This window comes from Hippopotamus amphibius, chromosome 16, assembly GCF_030028045.1.
Source record: "Hippopotamus amphibius kiboko isolate mHipAmp2 chromosome 16, mHipAmp2.hap2, whole genome shotgun sequence".
Classification (NCBI taxonomy): domain Eukaryota; kingdom Metazoa; phylum Chordata; class Mammalia; order Artiodactyla; family Hippopotamidae; genus Hippopotamus; species Hippopotamus amphibius.
The window spans coordinates 61,262,251-61,278,431 of NC_080201.1; the positions used below are offsets into that span (position 1 = coordinate 61,262,251).

A 16,181-nucleotide genomic window follows, 5' to 3' on the forward strand; every position below is an offset into this window, starting at 1 on the left:
AGAGAGAGAAAGGACCCGAGAAAATACTGGAAGAGATTCTAGTTGAAAACTTCCCTAACATGGGAAAGGAATAGCTACCCAAGTGCAGGAAGCACAGAGAGTCCCAGGCAGGATAAACCCAAGAAGAAACACGCCAAGACATATAATAGTCAAACTGACAAAAGTTAAAGACAGAGAAATGTTATTAAAAGCAACAAGGGAAAAATGACAAATAACATACAAGGAAGGGAACTCCCATCAGGTTAACAGCTGATTTCTCAGCAGAAACTCTGCAAGCCAGAGGGAGTGGCAAGATATATTTCAAGTGATGAAAGGGAAGAACCAAGAATACTCTACCCAGCAAGGATCTCATTCAGATTCAATGGAGAAATCAAAAGCTTTACAGACAAGCAACAGCTAAGAGAATTCAGCACCACCAAACCAGCCCTACAACAAACGTTAAAGGAACTTCTCTAAGCGGGAAACAGAAAAGAAAAGGACCTACCAAAACAACAACAAAATAATTAAGAGAATGGTAATAGGAACATACATATCGATAACTACCTTGAATGTAAATGGACTAAATGCACCAACCAAAAGACACAGACTGGCTGAATGGATACAAAAACAAGACCCATATATATATGCTGTCTACAAGAGACCCACTTCAGACCTAGGGACATGTACAGAATGAAAGTGAGGGGATGGAAAAAGATATTCCATGCAAATGAAAATCAAAAGAAAGCTGGAGCAGCAATACTTATATCAGATAAAATAGACTTTAAAATAAAAAATGTTACAAGACACAAGAAAGGACATTACATAAAGATCAAGTGATCCATCCAAGAAGAGGAGATAACAATTATACATATGCACCCAATATAGGAGCACCTCAATACATAAGGCAAATGCTAACAACTATGAAAGAGGAAATGCAAGGCAGAAATAGAGACACAGATATAGAGAATGAACACATGGACACCAAGTGGGGAAAGTGGGGAGGGTTGGGGGGGAATGAATTGGGAGATAGGGATACCAAATTGTACACTGTAAATATATGCTGTTTATTGTCTGTTAACTGCATCTCAATAAAAGTTCTTAAAAAAAAAAAAAAAAGGACCTAAGGAATAACACAGCAAGCAGCTGAACTCCTAAGGTTGGATTCTGGAAATGAACTTTAAAATCAAAGAGTTAAGTAACACACAGAACATTAAAAGTACATTGCCAGGGGCTTCCTAGGTAGCGCAGTGGTTAAGAATCCGCCTGCCAATGCAGAGGTCATGGGTTCGATCCCAGCTCCAGGAAGATCCCACATGCCACGGAGCAACTAAGCCTGTGTGCCAAAAAAATTAAAAAAAATAAAAAAAAAAATATATAAAACTACATTGCCAGTACGGAGAAGGAGCTGGAGATGGCAATTTTTGAGGTAGCCCTGGTGATGGAGGCTATTATGCAGCATCATTGTGTGATAAGACATGTTATTCCTTTAAAAATTTTTAGTGAGTGTGCAGAGTTAAGAAGCTGTTGTATATTTATGATTTAATAAAAACTGAAAGCAAAAAAAAAAAAAAAAAAGTACATTGCCAGACGATTCCCTGAAAAAACATGGAAGAACTTCAAGGTGAACAACAGGGAGCAACCTACAAGGCCATTATACACATGCATGCACACACGCACACACAAAATGTTAGTAATTTTAGTACTATTTAAACTGTTCACATAATAGTATAAAAAATTCAAGGCCAGGGAATATATTAAAAATACAATTTCTACCAAAAAAAATATAAGACATAGTTTTAAAATCACGATGACTTTTATGTACAGCATGGAATTGCACATCCATGCACACATGCACACACGTCACCACTACAGTAACTGAAAGGAGAGGCGTGTCCTCTGCACAGACTTTTAAACAGTTTTCTTCATTACTGTTATTCATGTGCATTTCCAAACCCCTCAGACACCGAACATGTATCAACTGTAGCCAACTGTGTTTATCAACATGATTCCATATGGGCTATTGAAAAATAAGAGGACAGAAAGGAAAAAAAAGCACAATACCTTAATTCCAACCTCAATGAAATAACTATATTAAAAATATACATAAAAAGGAATGAAATTGAGTTATTTGTAGTGAGGTGGATGGACCTAGAGCCTGTCTGACAATATGGAATCTAAAAAAATGGTAGATGAACCCAGTGGCAGAGCAAGAATAAACAGGAAGATGTAGAGAACGGACTTGAGGACACGGGGCGGGGGTATACACTACCAAATGTAAAATAGATAGCTAGTGGGAAGCAACTGCATCAAACAGGGAGATCAACTTGAAGATTCGTGATGACCTAGAGGGGTGGGATAGGGAGGGTGGGAGGGAGGCTCAAGATGGAGGGCATATGGGGACGTACGTATAAGTAAGCTGATTCACTTTTCTGTACAGTGGAAACTGGCACAACAGTGTAAAGCTACCATACTCCAAAGTTCGAAAGAAAAAATGTATATATATATGTACATAATTTTGTCCATGTAGCCTTACACTTACAGGTTTTAAGAAAGGCAAGAGAGTTTCCTTATTTTTTTTCACTAATAAAACTTTGATTCAAAACTGGAAAAGTTATTACTATTATACATTATTTGTACAGATTAATAATAAAATTATCATGATAGTAAAATTAAAAACTTATTGGACAGTTAAAAATCATGACAAAAAGAAACATGGAAAAAAGATATTGTAATTAAGCAAGAATATTTCACCAAACATCATGATCAGAAGAAAACACCTGATTAATTCCTGCTAAAGTTACAGGGGAGTAAATCGGACTGGCCAGAGCTCCTGCCTTTCACCACTATACAGGGTGCCTGAGCAGGGACCCACTAGAGGAAGCAACAGGAGGAAGACAGAGAATAACAGACACACAGAGAGGGACTTCCTTGGTGGCGCAGTGGTTAAGATTCTGCCAGCCAATGCAGGGGACACGGATTCGATCCCTGGTCAAAGAAAATCGCACATGCCTCAGAGCAACTAAGCCTGTGCACCACAATTGCTGAGCCTGTACTCCAGAGCCTGCAAGCGACAACTACTGAGCCTGCATGCTGCAACTACTCAAGCCTGAGGGCCTAGAGCCTGTGCTCCACAACAAGAGAAGCCACCGCAGTGAAAAGCCCGCACACCACAATGAAGAGTAGCCCCAGCTTGTTGCAACTAGAGGAAGCCCGTCTGCAGCCACAAAGACCCAATGGAGCCAATAAGTAAATAAAAATAAATTTAAAGAAAATAATCAAGATGATGTGGTACTGGTATAAACCATAAGCCAATGAAACAGATTAGAAAACTCAAATAATCCTAGAAATATATGTAAAATGCACAGACAAGGGTGCCAAGGCTACACAAAAGGTAGAGGATAGTCTCAGTAAGAAATGGTGCTGAGAAAAGATACTAGCCAGCAAAAGAGTGAAGCTGGAACCTTAACTGCATTAAAGGTAAAAACTTCTGTGTGTCAAAGGATACAATGGAAGGTAAAAGCCAACCTCTTAAGAATGGAGGTGATGAAAGTGGTTCAAAGAATTTCCACCTGTCATAGATTCAGGTTGATTTCACGGTTTGAATGCAAGGATGGAATAAAGCACCTTCTACCACAGATGTAAGGTTCTGAACTTTCCATTCTATTCCCAATCATTAAAATTAAGTCAGTGACTTGCTCCCTTAGCTTCAATTGCCTTTGAGGAAGTCAGAACAAATTTCCCCTTGTTGCCACTTCACTAGAATCCACCTTGGCTGAGAGACGCAAGTATATACTTGAGCCAGGCAAAGCAAGATGACTGGCCAGAAGAAACCCAGAAGAAATGCCCATATAAGTGAGTCAAACTACTATGAAGGTGCAAATGTTTCTTGGGACCTTCCTGTGTGCGTCTACTCACACCAACTCCTTTGCCTCTACTTGCTTTACTACTTTTTGTCTCTCTGTCGAAATCTGTTTCTACAAACGAATTCGAGCCAGGGGCCTTGCCAACGGATTCAGCGCTCTCACTGTCTCGGCCTGACTTCAATCTCTGGCTGGGAGATGAGATACTGCTTCAAGCTTCGGTAGGCCGAGGCCACCAGAGATCAGCTTTTCAATGTATCCCCACCTAAATGATGTCTATTGTCTCTTTTCAGCCAACTAGGTAAGCGAATCAGATAACTCTGCTGCCAATATAATGTGCTAAAACACAGATCTAATCAGACCACTGTTGACTTTGATCCCTTTATTGGTTTTTCATCGTCTGTGCAGTTAAACAAATTTTAGACATTAAAAAAAAACTTCCTCCTTATCGGTCTGTTTTCCAGATCTTACCAGGTATTGTGCATATTAATACCTGACTTGCATGTGCAGCTTCTTTAGTCTGGTTTATGGAGGGGAGACAGTGCATCCAGATGCGGCCCCTCAACACTCCCTGCTGCCCAAGAGCACTGACACCACCTCTCCAATCCATGGGTGTGAAATCTAAGTGGAGATGACAGGGGCTGAGGGAAGGACCAAGGTGAGTGTCAACCCACAGGTGTCAGGCAGGACACTTCAGAGTCAGGGAAGATTAGTGAGCCCAAAAAAGGGCATTTCGGGAGGACAGACTGAGAATCAATTCAAAAAACGATTTTACCTGAGAAAGAGTCATTCCTAACTCCTTTTCTTTCCCCTTCCTCCTCTTCCTCTTTGCAGAACACATGAAAAAGGAGAAAACAAACTATTAGACTACCTGCTAAAACTAGCATTCCACTGTTAATATAAAAGATTATGGACAACTTTACTAAGGGTCCACCAAAATAGTAAAAAATTATTTATTACGTACCAAAGAGCTTTTCCAGTATAAAAGATAAAGAGGAGAAAGCAGGCAGGACTCCAAGACATCTGAAATATATTTTTAAAAGAAACAATTTGTGAGTTTTTTTCATCTCATAATTGTGGTGTCAACGTTTTAAAAAGCGGACAATATATCATGTTTAAAGAATGACTTGACTATAAAAGACCACCAAAGCTTGTTACAGAAATTAATGATTAGTTATAGGGACATAGAAACTGAATGAACTAAAATTCACTCCCAGCTACAAAGAAAGAAGTGGAAAAGAAAAGAAAACCCATCACAAAAAATGAACAATTTTAATGTTGCTTTTAAAACATACCATGTAGTGACAGATTCAATGACTTTTTGCCCCACGTGACCTCTCCCTACTCCTCTGCCCCATGTCCGGAAAAAGGTAAGGGGTGACTCACAACTGAGTGAATTAAATCACTGCCAACTGGCTAAATAGGGTTTACAAATGGAAATTATCGTCTGATACAAATAATTACAAAATGCATAAGAAAGGAGTTCTGAAAGTCTCACCCACATCTGTATTATAGAAAATTTAATTTTACTACATTCTAAAATAACAAATCATATATCACAACTTAATCATCCACATCCAAATAACTCACCATCCCTCTGCATCCAGTTCCCACCACCTACCTGCACTACTGTGTTTCCATTTCATTTAGTTTCTCTCCCTTCCTGTTTCTTTTTTTTCCCTCTGCTCTCCTGCTGTTCCTGCCCTCCTCTCTACCTCTTCCCTCACACCTGTCCTGCCCCTACTCTGCAACCAGTCCTCCCTCTTGATGCTCTTTCTCCCCAACCTGTCTGACTGCCCTAAATCTGTGTATTTCGGCCTTTCTTCCCCCACCTGCTCCCTCTCTGGCCTCCAGGTTACACCCCTTCTACCGCTCTTACACTCCCTTCCTCCTCCCCATCTGGCACCCCAGGTGGCTATGCTTCCTTCCAGCTCTCTCTCTTCCGCTCCTCTTCTGGTCACACTCTGTCCACTTTCTCTCCCAGCACCGCGTTGCTCTGTAGCCCAAGGTTCTAAGTCTTTCACCCTCTCGCCCCGCACTGTGTGACGTGCCTCTGCTTTGTTACCCCCGCCCCACCGCTGTCCAGGGCCCCTCTCAGTTGCTCTCCAATCCCTAGAGATCCAACTCGTTAAAATTTTACTTCTTTATTTTATTCACCTGCAATTTTCACTGCTTAATCGCTTTCATTTCACTGTCTTTTTACAGGTCCCTCAGCCACCCGTCATATTCCCATCGATTCTCCATTATTTTCTCGTTCTGACGTTTGTTTATCACTCTCAGTCGCTCTTTGCTTCTCGTGATCCCCCTGGCCCACGTATTTACAGGGATGGAGACTGAAAAAGATGCCGCCTACAGCAAAAGACCATTTCCCACAGGGTGGGATTCTGGACAGAAGAACACTGTGTGTCACACGGCTGCCCCAGGTCACCCCCACCCCCTACGCGGGGTCAGGGGACGGGCTGACTACGAAGGGGACGCCTGCGGGACAGAAACACCGGCCTGAGGAGACGCGAGGACAGAGGGGCTGGCGGGGGGGGGGGTGGTTTCAGGAGAGGGGCGGGCTCCCCAGGATCCCAGGACCAGACGGAGGGCGCGGCCTCTCCCAGAGCCGGACGGCTTGGCCTCCAGGGGCCGAGAGGCCGAGGCTGGGGGGCGGGGGGGCGGGGGGGCGGGGGGGCGGGGGGCCCCTAGCTCAAGAGAACTTCACGTGGCGGGGCGGAGGTACTAAAGGCTTTTAAGCAGGAAAACGCAGTGAAAGGCGGTCACTACGTGGACCAAGGGCAGGGAGCAACCTCGGGGCGAATCCAAAGCCACCGCTAACGGCAACGTCTGCATTCACTGGGGCGGGGGGCGGGGGACTCAGACTTCAGGTCCGTAGTCGCTCCGCGGCCGGAGGTTTGCGTCAGGGGGGCGGCGCAGCACAGATTTACACCAGAAAAAAGACACTCACCCCCTGCAGCTCGACCTTCACTCCCCCAGCCCCACTTCCGGACCCGAAAGAAACTGGAGGAGCGGTCGTAGAGGCGGGGCTTCCAAGCTCCTGGGCCTGCGCGGAGCGTTATCGAATGGGCGGGGCCAAAACGGAGCCACGGCGCGCGCGCGCGCGGGGCGGGGCGCGGGGCGGGGCGCGGGGCGGGGCGCGGGGCGGGGCGCGGGGCGGGGCGCGGGGCGGGGCGCGGGGCGGGCAGGAGATGTTGCCTTCCCCTACCTTGGAAGGGCTTTTTTTACCTTTTTATCTTGAACCCTTTGGAGTAAACGTTTACACTTGTGTGGGCTACCTATGTGAGAAGCTATTATGTTTCCTCCTGATGAGGACAGAGTATAGGAACAAAGTAGGTGATTCAATAGTTCATCCCACTAGGGGATTTTAAGTAGAAAAAAGGATGGGACACCCCTGCAAGCTAATGATTACTGAAGAAACTAGGTGTGCTTTACCACAAAACCAATCAGGCTTGCTTAGCAACAAAGCCATTCAACAGAAGCACAAGACGTGCCCCTTAACAATAAAACAATGATGGAACGAGACCCACATCCTGCCCAGTGAGCTCAGTAACTTAATGATCCCTAGGACATGCTCTCTGCACACATAAAAAACAATAATTTCTGGAAAGGTACTCATTGTACAGAGACCTGAAATAACTTTAACAGCCCTGGCTTAACCACGTTGGGACAAAAAACTCCCCTGCACAACCTGGAGGAGGACCTGATGATGGAAGCATGACGTCAACTCAAGAAAAATAAAGATCCTTTCCCGCTACTCACTTTTCCTTTGATTTTAAAACTGTAGCCCACTATGTTCTCGGGGCGGCACCCTCTTTCCCAACTGCTTGTAAGCCTCACAAGTGTCCTATTTTAATAAATCATTTCTTATCACTTTGCCTCTCGCTGCATTCCTTCTGCACTGAGACGTAAAGGACCGGGCTCCTCGGAGCCCCCCAAAACCACACCTATCTGTTTCACTCCTAACAAACTGAAAACAGTTTCAATAAAAACTTGGTTTTGCCAGCAGGTTGTTTGCACGTTGTGCTCATGAGGCTCAAGCAGTTCAGTGGTTGGGAACATGGGTCTCCAAGTGATTGCTGTGGGGCAATGGTTGGATCCTGGAAATTTTCCTGCAGTAGAACTAATTTAAGCAGTTTAAGGAAACAAGACCTGGACTTGCCTCTATATTACACATCAGAAAGAGAAATGAAAAACTCTCCCAGTGTAGAAGGGGCCATTTCCCACTGACACCATACAGAATAGATTTTCCTTTTTTTTTTTTTTAATTTATTAGTTATTTATTTATTTATGGCTTCATTGGGTCTTTCTATCTACCTGTGGGCTTTCTCTAGTTGTTGCAAGCGAGGGCCACTCTTCGTTGTGGTGTGCGGGCTTCTCAGGGCGGAGGTTTCTCTTCTTGCAGAGCATGAGCTCTAGGCTCACAGGCTTCACTAGTTGCGGCATCTGTGCTGACTAGTTGTGGCTCTCAGGTCTAGAGTACAGGCTCAGTAGTTGTGGCGCACGGGCTCCGTTGCTGTGAGGCACGTGGGATCTTCCCGGACCAGGGATAGAACCCGGGTCCTCTGCACTGGCAGGCGGATTCTTAACAACTGTGCCACCAAAGAAGTCCCTAGATTTTCCTTTCTCTTCCTCATTCAGCCAGAATGACAAACTCAACACTCTCTTGGTTCCAGAGACTCAGGGTCAAAACCTTGCATTTGAGACTGGAGGTCGAAGGCATGTGATAATTTCTGTCACTAACTATTGCTTTTAAAAATGCAATACAAAAATGACATAAATTTTTTCAAATTGTTATGGATTGCATTATTCTTTCATTTCACTAAAGTGTTTTATTTGCCTTTTAATATCGCGTTCCACTCCCCCCCACCATTTTATTGAGATGTACTTGACTTATATCAATCACTGTGTGAGTTTAAGTTGTACAGCATAAAGTTGTGATATATATATTGAAATAATTACCACAATAAGTTTAGTAAGCATCTATCATCTCATACTTTCAGGATAAAGAACAAACTCCATTGACATACCATGTCACTAACATCTTTACCCTTTTCTTCTCTCTGTTCTTTTGGTGGAAATATGAAATTCAAACACTCACATTTCTTATTAAAACTATGATGGCTACTTAATGAGTAGCTAATATTTGGGAAAACATGTGAGACTAATGTTTCGCTGAAAACGAGACAAAAATCTAAAAATGAAAAGGCTTTTGCTCTCACCCGTCACCATTCTTAGTCATCCAGCAGCCATTTTGCTACGAGGAAAGTAAAGACTAAGTGGTCATGGATATGCAAGGGGCAGAGGACCCATCACATCACACACTTCACCCTTTGAACTTCCTCATCTGTGAGAATGATAAACCTCCAACTTCTTTCAGTCACCATTCTCCAGGTATTCCTGATAAATAGAATTATTACTTTGGGATGAGTATAGAATGAAAGAATCCTTCAGAAAAAATCTTGAATTTAAAATTTTCTGGCTTAAAAAAACTTCATGAAAATACCACTTAATTGAGTTAGACCCATTTAGTACATGGTACCTAAAATTCACAACATGTTAACAAAATGCAGCATGAGAATGTGTGTCAAATGTTCAGAATGTTAGGTTGGAAGGTTACAGGAGTAAGAAATCCAGTACCACAAATATAATTACATTATTTCTATGACCATTAAATCTACTGATCAATGAGTGTATGCATTGCAGCAACCATGTTTACACTGACAAAGTGAATTCGACCATACTGTCAGTCATGAATGATTCCATCACTGATAATCCACCAGGAAATAAAGTCAATACTCTGCTTTCAAATAGCTTGTATTCTATGAAGGAAAGTCAGCAATAATTAAATATGTTAAACAATTAAATAAGACATGAAATTTATTGAAATCATATATGTAGAAAGTCAAAAGACTCCACAGAAACTTACAAGGTGTTATAATATAGGAACATACAAAAATCTATTATAATTGTATACACTAACAATTTATACATGGACATTGAAATTAAAAATATGTGTTTGAAGATTCAAAAAGGAAAAAGTAGAAGAAAAATGTGTAAATCTAATAAAACATTGATTTGTATGCTGAAAACTACGAAACAGTAATGAAAGAAATCACTGACCTTTTATTTACATTATCTTAGAGAGACATAGCATATTCATTGACTGGAAGACAACAGAGAAGTCATCTCATATCACCCAAAACTGTCATACAGTTTAATGCATTTCCAAGGTAGATTTTTATAGAACAACCAATATTATTCTAAAATTAATATGTAAAGGCAAAAGAACTAGAAGAGGCAAAATATCACAAAAATACTGAAGTGGTCAGAATCACTCCATATGATCTCAAGATTTCTAATAGAGTAATAGTAAGCAAGATTGTGTGAGATTTGACCCATATACCAAGGGAACAGAATGATGAAAACAGCAAAAACCCCACACAACTGCAATTAACCTTTAACAACACGGGTGTGAACTGTGCAGCTTTACTCTTTTTTTGTTTTTGTTTTTTTTGCAGATTTACTTTTTAACACAGACACTATAACAAATTTAATTATAATGAAAACATTTAAAATGTTGGGATAATTGCCAGAATGTCACACAGAGACACAAAGTGGCCAAACGCTGTTGGAAAAATGGCGCAAAGACTTCCTCCATGCAAAATTGCCACAAAACTTAAATTTGTAAAAAATACAGTATCTTGAAGCACAGTAAACCAAACTGCAATAAAAGTGGTATAATTGGATTGACGTAATAAGAAGTTACAATAACCATAATTATATGTGAAGATAGTTGATTTAAAAATGGCAAATGATACTTGTATAATTAACGACAGATGTTGAGTGCTTAAAAGATTTAAATCACTTGGCTTGTTAGAGTAGCAAAATGGTTAAGAAATTTGCCTTTGAAGCCAGTCAATGTGGATTCGATTGCTGATTTACCCACTTGCTGGGACGGGAACAAAATGAGCCTTTAAATCTATCGACGTGCCAAGTTCCTTCAATCATCAAATAAGAATAAACAACAGTACTTTTTTCAGAGATGAAAATCCAATAACTTATTATGCATAAAGCATTACTGACAGTGACTCATTACTAAAAGTATGATATTAAAGATAATATAAATAGAAATCAATATAACTTAAGAAAGAAAAATATATCCTTTGGGGATGGGAAGGAATTCTAAGTGGAGGATATTGGGTGTCAGTTGTCATGCTCAATGGAGAACAGATCTTTTCTCTATAAGATCCTCTGGCACTGAATGCGAATACATCACTGGGAAAGGACAGAATGACTTCCAGGAATTTGGCAATAGGGATTATCTCCTTGTCACAAACTATACTGAGATTCTTTGGGGTCTTTCTTATGTAGCATGACGTTTTCATTCTCTTCACTGCATGTGTGTTCAACTCCACACACTTGCTTTTCCAGCACTCGACCATAGCCAATTCCCAGAAAAAAAGATTTCATGGCACCATTTTGCCAGTAAGTTCATTCACTGAACTAAAGCCCCCAAATAACTCTTTCGTTATGTTTATACTGCACCTACTTTGTGTCATTGCATATATACATTATCACATCACAGAAGTCCCAAAACAACCCACTGATTTACATAACCCTTGCTGCAAAACAAGGGAAATATGCAAGGAAGGAAATAATAATTCTATAACAAAAAGAGTATAAAAAACATTTTACTACACTGGGAAATTAACGATGGAACATACTGCTTAATTCTGAAATTTGAAATCAAAGTTTTAATAGTCTTTGGATAACTTCTCTAGTAAATTGTTTACTTATATTATCAACTAAGCACTTCCAATTTTTAGTACACTAGTATAAAGATATCTTAGATAATTTATCTAGAGTATTTTTACAGCATTTTCAAAAACCAAATCTTTTTTTTTTTTTTTTTGGCAACACTGCACAGCTTGTTGGGACCTCACTTCCCTGACCAGGCTTTCAACCAGGCTACAGTAGTGAAAGCCCCGAATCCTAACCACTAGACCACCACAGAACTCCCTACATTCCTTTTTATATTCTTTTCCATTACACTTTAACGCAGGACATTGAATACAGTTCCCTGAGCTCTACAGTAGGATCTCATTGTCCACGGATTCTATATGTAATAGTTTGCATCTAGTAACCCCAAACTCCCAGTCCATCCCTCCCCTATCCCTCCTTGCCCTAGTCTATTCTTTATTCCTGTGAGTCTGTTTCTGGTTCATAGATAGGTTCATTTGTGTCATATTTTATTTTATTTTTTTACATGTTTGACCATGCTGTTTGGTTTGCGGGATCTTAGCTCCGGGACCAGGGATCAAACCCAGGCCTCCAACAAATCCTAACCAATGGACCACCAGGGAATTCCCTGTGTCATATTTCTAATTCCATATGTAAGTGATATCATATGGTATGCATCTTTCTCTTTGACTTACTTTATTTAGCATAATAATGTCTAGTTCCACCCATGTTCCCGCAAATGGCATTATTTCGTTCTTTCATGGCTGAGTAGTATTCCATTGTATATGTGTACCATACATATCCATTCATCTGTTCACATCCTTTTTTTGGCAGCCCAGTGGGAGAAACAAAAACAAAACAAAAACAAAAAAAAAAACCCATAAAAACCAAATTGAACAATGCAATGTACATGATGTACAGGTGACACAGGAAAAAAAAGGAAATATATTAATATCATGGAAGAAAGGTGTGGTCTTTCCTAACCAAGAAAAAAAAGGATTTTCAAGAGGAAACATTCAGTGTTTTATTAGAATCTGACACCATTTTTTGATGTTTGACTACTGACAATTATTAAGCTTCACCATAACCTCTCCTTATTTAGCCTATGGGCTGAAGCAGATAAAGTCTAAGGGCTTCCTTCTTTGATACCAACTGGAAGTTCAAACCATAAGTGGGTATCCTCCCCTAAGCCTGATCCAGTAATCACCTAACACATCAAGCCAGTCATCATTCCTTGTGACCTCAAACCATTCTTTGAACACCCTGGTATTCTTCCCTGTCCCCCACCCAGAAAGCTGAATTACATAACAAACATTCTCATAACACTGCAACTTTAATATCATTCTAAATGACCAAAGTAGCCTTTGGGGGGAATTCCACCCTATTCCAGTGGATAGCCACAACTGCAAACTAGCAACAAAGAAAATGTTTTGGGGGTGATATATAAAATTTCTAGTTTATCTATCAAACAAAAATCTTCCCATTGTATATTGTTTAGTGCTGAGAGAATACTCAAGAACATGGTTATTTTCAAGTTATTGTACTGAGCTGTTCAAGGACAAAAGTGAAACTGGATGATGTTTTACTTTTTGTAATATTTTGATATGCTTCTGTATTCCTATTTTTCCTTCATTTAAATCAAGGTGCACTATGTTAGATTTATTGAGGCAAGAAAAAGAACATGAGGAACTACATTCACGGGACTTCCCTGGTGGCACAGTGGGTAAGAATCTGCCTGCCAATGCAGGGGACTCCAGTTCGATTCCTGGTCCGGGACGATCCCACATGCCACAGAGCAACTAAGTCCATGTGCCACAACTACTGAGCCCACGTGCTGCAACTACTGAAGCCCACGTGCCTAGAGTCCGTGTTCCACAACAAGAGAAGCCACTGCAATGAGAAACCTGCCTGAGCACCGCATCAAAGAGTAGCCCCACTCTCAACTAGAGAAAGCCCACACACAGCAACGAAGACCCAACACAGCCAATAAATAAATAAATAAATAAATAATCTGGATCCGAAGAGATGTCAATGAATAAACTACGTGTTAGAACAAATTGCACTCTATTATTATTAATGATAATAAAAAGACAGACGTCTTTTATGCTCTCTGTCCCTGTCAGTCCAAGCTGGCAGTGTTCTGACTGCTAACATTGCTCAGAACTTCATAGGTAGCTCATGTATGTCTTGGGATTCACTTCAGTAGGCAAGAGGCTCCTCCTCCGCAGAGCTTCTCTGGCTATTCCCACCTCTATCCCTGGCTTCTGCTTAGCTTGCTGAGGGGATCTGTGAATTGCAGTGCTTAATCTGTTAAGTGCCAGCATACTCTTACTGATTTTCTTTTCTGAGTTATTAGTGAAAGTATACTCAGTGACCCAATCAAAATTTTCTCTCCAGAGCACCATTTCTTAAGAAAGGTCTCTTTATTTTAGCATCTTTTGCAATCTGAACAGGCTAAGGATTTTCCAACATGTCAAGTGCTGGTTCCTGCACTTTCACGTTCATTACAGCAGTAATTACAATAGCTAAGGCTTGAAAACAACCTAAGTGTCCAACAGACTAATGGGCAAAAAAAAAGTCTGGTAGCTATACACAATGTAATATTATTCACTCATGAAAAAGGAGGAAATCAGTCTCTTTGTACCACCCTGAGTGGACACTGAAGGTATTTAATCAGAAAATTAAGTCAGAGAGAAAGACTAATTTAGAATAATCTCACGGGGCAGCCTATTCCTCCCTAACGTTCAAACCACAAGGGACCAAATTTTTACTGGAGAAGCTTCTAGTTTTTTCATAGTCTTTTCCATAATGTATTATTACAAGATATTGAATACCGTTCCCCGTCATATACAGTAGGACCTTGATGTTTATACATTTTATATATAATAGTTTGCATCTGCTCATCCCAAATCCCAATCGACCCCTCCCTTACCTGCCCCCTCCATGTGGCAAACTAAATCTCTTGGGTATATTTGCAAAAGTGTGATATCCTGATGTTTAGGAAATAATGATTTCTTCATTCAGATGAGTAATGCACAACTTCCAAGTACAACCAATTGGGAAAAAGTAGTCTCATGGACTGGCCTTGATGCAAGAGGGCTGAGGAATTAGGGGAACACATGGCTATGCATAGAAAGGTATTAAAAGAGTGCGGAACGTCATACTGAAATGATCTCTATTACACATAAAAGAACAAAGGGTAAAATCTTACATATACCATCTACTAAAATTTTGTTGTAAAAAACAAAAACAAAAACCTGAAAGTCAGATGAAAAGTATCTTACTGAAAAAAGAGAATACACTTCAGAATGAAGATTCTAATGTGGATACTTGTAGTATATATATCTGTTATACATTCAATGTAATTTTATTCATTAAAACAGGAGACCTATGATATATTCAGAATAAAACAGTAGCCAAAGGTCTTGGCAGCAGTTAAATGTGAATCACACACACACTATTTTCAGTATTTTGATTAATTTTTCTCTGAACATAACTGCTTTCTCTTCAACTTTAAAGAATAATACTAATTTTCCTTTAAACATAGATATACACGACTGTTATTGCCATCCAGTGGAGAAAGTGACCAACTTTTCCCTTGCATTATTTCTATCTGATAATCAGTGCCTAGTAACCTGTCACTCTCCTGCCACAACAACCCCAGAGCCTTAATGTCCTGCCTGCTTTACTCTTGGTGAGTTGGTAGAGCATTCTGTCCTATAACCCACAATGGCCTATCCACAGAAGGGCTACCTGAACATAACAGGCATGATGAGTCATGTCCCAGTTTTACACTGTTCTCTGCTGCCCCCTGCCGTGCATTCACACACTGTTGAATTTTTGTACTTCAGAGCCTTTGTTTTTACAGGGAACAAGGGTGTGAAGGAACCACACCTAATGAAGTCGGCTGCTTTATGTTATTCCTTCTCAAAGACCAGAATCAAAGGATTGTAATGAAGGCATAAGATCAACAGACTTTCACCTTCAGGTTGAAAGGCATAAATAGTAAATAACCCTTTTCAAGAAAAGTCAAGTAATTATTTATACACTGCAGATAATGGGCATTTCCACAAATCTCCTTCCTCCTCTCACACACATATCATGTCATAAATTTTAACATGCTGTGGTTTGTAATTATTGTGATGTATGTCATATCTCCGGTGAATCTCAGACATCTAAAGGCTTATTCATTTCTAGTATGAATTATCTGAGGTGTGGTCTACTGAAGAACTGCTCAAAAAATTCACCAACTTCATTACATTTGTGACAATTCTCACAAATATGAATTCCATAGTAACCCCGAGGATGGACTATTTCTTAAAAGGGTTTTCATGTTTAGTATACCTGTATACTTTCTTTTTTTTTTAACAGTTGTGGCACACGGGCTTAGTTGCTCCATGGCATGTGGGCTCTTCCCGGAGCAGGGATCGAAACGGTGTGCCCTGCCTTGGCAGGCGGACTCTTAACAACTGCACCACCTAGGTAGCCCCTTTCTTTTCTTTCTTTTTTCGGTGTGACTATCACTTTTTTTTATTGACATATAATTGACATATAACATTAGTTTCAGGTATACAGCGATTCAATATTACCTGTATACTT

At 40.5% G+C, this 16,181-nt stretch overlaps 1 pseudogene; it reads right to left on the reverse strand.

Annotated features, from left to right (window-relative positions):
- LOC130838158 (zinc finger protein 160-like) overlaps nt 1-16,181 on the reverse strand; it is a 47,391-nt pseudogene that overhangs the window by 11,943 nt on the left and 19,267 nt on the right.